At 39.1% G+C, this 6,348-nt stretch overlaps 1 non-coding gene across 1 annotated transcript; it reads left to right on the top strand.

Moving 5' to 3' along the window:
• The first annotated feature begins 2,135 nt into the window (after positions 1–2,135).
• On the top strand, positions 2,136–2,242 carry LOC118968059 (U6 spliceosomal RNA). Its single transcript, XR_005055439.1, has one exon. It is a non-coding gene; the product is annotated as a U6 spliceosomal RNA (small nuclear RNA).
• Positions 2,243–6,348: the final 4,106 nt, after the last annotated feature.

The following is a 6,348-nucleotide window of genomic DNA, read 5'->3' as shown; positions in this document are numbered from 1 at the left end:
ATGCTCCCAAACCAGGAAGCTGCTATCCTGGGAGGGGACCAGAGCAGTACATTTCTTATGTTAATTTTGCAGAACTACCAGGAAGACCGATGAGAAGAAACTTAATGTTTCATCAAAGATACTTGAGACCTCTTAACAAGCCCACACCCCTAGCACTTTGTCACATTCCTGAAAAATCCCTAAAAGAGGGTACCCCCAACCTTTTAGGGTGCTTCTCCTCCCTGAGGTCACCTGTACTTTTTCTCTCTTTAAGTAACTTTAAATAAAACTTTTACTTTGCTTCACTACTATGTCTCTGCCCTTCAATTCTTTGTCACAGCGGGGACAAGAACTAAGGAAAATACACAACACTCCCCCCACAACATTTGGAGATTATCAACCACATCCCATTAATCTCCATGTTGCACAGGAACCAAAATTGATATTCTCATGAATGATTTCAATTTCACATTGAATCAAATCAGATTATTTGCAAAAAGAAAATTCTTTCTCCCACTGTAGCTATTGAAAAGAGGGGACATTGTCTTCATTTCTGAGATACTTTCATTAATTATGAACACTTCAAGTTTTGAGGGTGAAAACTGGAATGTAATTAGTTAGTATTAAGCAATCGATAAATAACTCTCAATTCTATGACAGAGCTGGGGTTGAGGATGAAAGAGATTTTCCCTTTGAGCAGTGAGTTAAGGCACTAATTAATCTTCAACGCTGGCCCCACGTGTCCCCTGATCAGCCTCTCTAGAGGTGGGATCCATAAGTTGGCATTTTGTAATTTTTATCCATGGTAGTTAATTCATAACATTAATTCTTATCCACCTAATCAGAATCACTTCCAGGCCTGTTGATTAATATAAAGTATAATGATTGACATAGATGACAATAAACATCTTGTCATTTATTTAGCACTCAGCAATCTTCCAAATACTTTTCACTGATTATTTGATTCTGTTTTCCTAATAATTCCCCAAACCTCCTCTGGTGTCTTTGCTCTGTGACACCAGATTGGCCCTGGCTTTGCCTACAGAGTTCCTCAAATTCACCAACTTGATTTTGCCTCTGAGATTTCTTCTCCGATATGTTTTCTTTAAAAAAACAAAAACAAAAACCAACACTCACCAATTCCTCAATTCTTCCTGCTCTACATGGAAGCTCACCATGATTTGAATGAGGGGAAAGATCAGCACTCATGAGGCTCCCTTGGGCCCTCCATTAGCCAGCCAAGAAATGAACTGTGAATGGTTTGAGGGAGTAGAGAGCCTGGAGTAAAGCCAAACATAGAGTCAGAAGTTCTGGGAGGTGAGCCCAGTAGAGCTGCAACGTCAGTGTGACCAGCAAGGCCCTTCTCTTCTCCAGACCTTGGTATCCCCGACTGTGAAATGAAGGTGTCCACTTCCATCAGTAGCTTCACAGGTGCCCTAGAGTAGCTTTGCAACTCCCTGTGAGACAGGGATCCTGGGTGTAGTCAGAGTAGGGTGAGGGCCTCCAGGAAAAGCAGGGCGGAATATTTAGTCAGAGCAATATAACAATGGGCAAAGAAGTCCCCATTGAAACTCTGTTAAGCATTATTCAAAGTCAAAGTCACACTAATTATCTAGGGAAAGATACCTAAGAATATAGACATCTTCAGTGAGATCAGTTAAAGGTCAAAAGACAGGGAGCAACTTGGCCTGAAATGTTTGAGTGTTCTGCAAGGGTACCAGCATAACCCATGACTCCGCTGTCAGCCCTAACAATCAGACTTTGACTCAGTCCACCTTGAGGACAGGGCAGGTGATGCAAGTCCACACCCCTAAGTTTTTTTCATGTTCTCGAAAAATCCTCAACTGCCTATAAAACCACCTAGACAATGCACCACTATGGGCTCTCTTGTCCCCTCCTGGTGTGAGCCAGGAGCTCTATTCTCTCACTTTATTTCTAATTAAAAGCCTTTACCTTGCTCTCCTAACTTGAGTGTTTGTGAAGCTCATTCTTTGGCTCCGTGAACAAGAACCCTGGCATCACCTGGACGTGTATGGTGTGTAAGAAGGGAGGGCACCTTCGGGATGGGAGGTCCCAGGTGATCCTCCTCCCTTCCCATCAACAGAGCAGCTTATATTTTCTTTACAAGTTTAATTTCCACATAAAACTGAAAGGAAATGCTCACTTTGGCAGCACATACACTAAAATTGGAATGATACAGAGAAGATAAGCATGGCCCCTGCACAAGGATGACATGCAAATTCGTGAAGCATTCCATATTTTTTTAGCACACATAATGTAGGGGGGGGCACTGTGAAGGCAGTACAGCACAGAGAAGAAAACAAGTAGTGACTTTGTAGCATCTTACTATGCTGATGGACAGTGTCTGTAATGGGGTATGTGGTGGGGACTTGATAATGGGGGAGTCTAGTAACCACAAAGTTGTTCATGTAATTGTATATATATATATATTTTTTATTCATTTTGTTATCATTAATCTACAATTAGATGAAGAACATTAAGTTTACTACACTTCCCCCTTCACCAAGTTGCCCCCACAAACCCCATTACAGTCACTGTCCATCAGTGTAGTAAGATGCTATAGAATCACTACTTGTCTTCCTGGTGTTGCACATCCCTCCCTATGCCTCCCCCCCACATTATACATGCTAATCATAAGGCGTCCTTGCTTTTTACCGGCCCTTATCCCTCCCTTCCCACCCATCCTCCCCAGTCCCTTTCCCTTTGGTAACTGTTAGTCCATTCTTGGGTTCTGTGATTCTGCTGCTGTTTTGTTCCTTCAGTTTTTCTTTGCTCTTGTACTCCACATATGAGTGAAATCATTTGGTACTTGTCTTTCTCTGCCTGGCTTATATCACTGAGCATAATACCCTCTAGCTCCAACCATGTTGTTGCAAATGGTAGGATTTGTTTTCTTCTTATGGCTGAATAATATTCCATTGTGTATATGTACCACATCTTCTTTATCCATTCATCTACTGATGGACACTTAGGTTGCTTCCATTTCTTGGCTATTGTAAATAGTGCTGCAATAAACAGAGGAGTGCATCTGTCTTTTTCAAACTGGGCTCCTGCATTCTTAGGGTAAATTCCTAGAAGTGGAATTCCTGGGTCAAATGGTATTTCTATTTAGAACTTTTGGAGGAACCTCCATACTGCTTTCCACAATGGTTGAAATAATTTACATTCCCACCAGCAGCATAGGAGGGTTCCCCTTTCTCCACAACCTAGCCAACATTTGTTGTTGTTTGTCTTTTGGATGGTGGCAATCCTTACTGGTGTGAGATGATATCTCATTGTGGTTTTAATTTGCATTTCTCTGATGACTAGCAATGAGGAGCATCTTTTCATGTGTCTGTTGGCCATCTGAATTTCTTCTTTGGAGAACTGTCTGTTCAGCTCCTCTGCCCACTTTTTAATTGCATTATTTGCTTTTTGTTTGTTGAGGTTCATGAGCTCTTTACATATTTTGGATGTCAACCCTTTATTGGATCTGTCATTTATGAATATATTCTCCCATACTGCAGGGTACCTTTTTGTTCTATTGATGGTGTCCTTTGCTGTACAGAAGCTTTTCAGCTTGATGTAGTCCCACTTGTTCATTTTTGCTTTTGTTTCCCTTGCCCAGGGAGATATGTCCATGAAGAAATCATTCATGTTTATGTCCAAGAGATTTTTGCCCATGTTTTTTTCTAAGAGTTTTATGGTTTCATGACTTACATTCAAGTCTTTGATCCATTTCAAATTTACTTTTGTGTATGGGGTTAGACAATGATCCAGTTTCATTCTCTTACTTGTAGCTGTCCAGTTATGCCAGCACCATCTGTTGAAGAGACTGTCATTTCCCCATTGTATGTCCATGGCTCCTTTATCATACATTAATTGACCATATATGTTTGGGTTAATGTCTGGAGTCTCTATTCTGTTCCACTGGTCTCTGGCTCTGTTCTTGTGCCAGTACCAAACTGTCTTGATTACTGTGGCTTTCTAGTAGAGCTTGAAGTTGGGGAGTGAGATCTACCCCCCCACCCCACTTTATTCTTTCTTCTCAGGAATACTTTGGCTATTCAGGGTCTTTGGTGTTTCCATATGAATTTTTGAACTATTTGTTCCAGTTTGCTGAAGAATGCTGTTGGTAATTTGATAGGGATTGCATCGAATTTGTATATTGCTTTTAGCAGGATGGCCATTTTGACAATATTAATTCTTCTTAGCCAAGAGCATGGGATGAGTTTCCATTTGCTAATGTCCTCTTTAATTTCTCCTAAGAGTGTCTTATAGTTTTCAGGATATAGGTTTTTCACTTCCTTGGTTAGGTTTATTCCTAAGTATTTTATTCTTTTTGATGCAATTGTGAATGGAATTGTTTTCCTGATTTCTCTTTCTATTAGTTTATTGTTAGTGTATAGGAAAGCCACAGATTTCTGTGTGATAATTTTGTATCCTGCAACTTTGCTGTATTCTAGTATCAGTTCTAGTAGTTTTGGAGTGGAGTCCTTAAGGTTTTTTTATGTACAATATCATGTCATCTGCAAATAGTGACAGTTTAACTTCTTTACCAATGTGGATTCCTTGTATTTCTTTCTTTTGTCTAATTGCTTTGGCTAGGACCTCCAGTACTATGTTGAATAATGGTGGGGAGAGTGGGCATCTCTGTCTTGTTCCCAATCTCAGAGGAAAAGCTTTCAGCTTCTCACTGTTCAGTATGATGTCGACTGTGGATTTATCATATATAGCCTTTATTATGTTGAGGTACTTGCCCTGTATACCTATTTTGTTGAGATTTTTTATCATGAACAGATGTTGAATTTTGTCAAATGCTTTTTCAGCATCTATGGAGATAATCATGTTGTTTTTGTCCTTCTTTTTGTTTATGTGGTGGGTTATGGTGATGGATTTTTGAATGTTGTACCATCCTTGCATCCCTGGAATGAATCCCACTTGGTCATGGTGTATCATGCTTTTGATGTATTTTTGAATTCGGTTTGCTAATATTTTGTTGACTGTTTTTGCATCTACGTTCATCAGGGATATTGGTCTGTAATTTTCTTTTTGGTGGGGTCTTTGCCTGGTTTTGGTATTAGGGTGATGTTGGCTTCATAGAATGAGTTTGGGAGTATTCCCGTCTCTTCTATTTTTTGGAAATCTTTAAGGAGAATGGGTATTATATCTTCTCTGTATGTCTGATAAAATTCTGAGGTAAATCCATCTGGCCCAGGGATTTTGTTCTTGGGTAGTTTTTTGATTACCATTTCAACTTCTTCGCTCATAATTGGTTTGTTTAACTTTTGTGTTTCTTCCTTGGTCAGTCTTGGAAGGTTGTATTTTTCTAGGAAGTTGTCCATTTCTTCTAGGTTTTCCAGCTTCTTAGCATATAGGTTTCCATAGTAGTCTCTAATAATTCTTTGTATTTCTGTGGGGTCCATCGTGATGTTTCCTTTCTCATTTCTGATTCTGTTGATGTGTGTTGATTCTCTTTTTCTCTTAATAAGTCTGTCTAGAGGCTTATCTATTTTGTTTATTTTCTCAAAGAACCAGCTCTTGGTTTCATTGATTTTTTTCTATTGTTTTATTCTTCTCAATTTTATTTATTAATTCTCTGATCTTTATTATGTCCCTCCTTCTGTGGACTTTAGGCCTCGTTTGTTCCTCTTTTTCCAATTTCAATAATTGTGATCTTAGACTATTCATTTCGGTTTGTTCTTCCTTCTTTAAATATGCCTGTATTGCTATATATTTTCCTCTTAAGATTGCTTTCACTGCGTCCCACAGAAGTTGGGGCTTTGTGCTGTTGTTGTCATTTCTTTCCATATATTGCTTTATCTCTATTTTAATTTGGTCATTGATCCATTGATTATTTAGGAGCATGTTGTTAAGCCTCCATGTGTTTGTGGGCCTTTTTGCTGTCTTTGTACAATTCATTTCTAGTTTTATACCTTTGTGGTCTGAAAAGTTGGTTGGTAGAATTTCAATCTTTTTGTATTTACCTAGGCTCTTTTTGTGGCCTAGTATGTGGTCTATTCAGAGAATGTTCCATGTGCACTTGAGAAGAATGTGTATCCTGTTTTTGGGTGTAGAGTTATATAGATGTCTATTAGGTCCATCTCATCTAGTGTGTTGTTCAGTGCCTCTGTGCATTACTTATTTTCTGTCTGGTGGATCTGTCCTTTGTAGTAAATGATATGTTGAAGTCTCCTACAATGAATGCATTGCATTCTATTTCCTCCTTTAGTTCTGTTAGTATTTGTTTCACATATGCTGGTGCTCCTGTGTTGGGTGCATATATATTTATAATGGTTATATCCTCTTGTTGGGCTGACCCCCTTATCATTATGTAATGTCCTTCTTTATCTCTTGTTACTTTCTTTG

This window comes from Manis javanica, chromosome 11, assembly GCF_040802235.1.
Source record: "Manis javanica isolate MJ-LG chromosome 11, MJ_LKY, whole genome shotgun sequence".
Taxonomy (NCBI): domain Eukaryota; kingdom Metazoa; phylum Chordata; class Mammalia; order Pholidota; family Manidae; genus Manis; species Manis javanica.
This window is presented reverse-complemented; position numbering and strand designations above follow the sequence as displayed.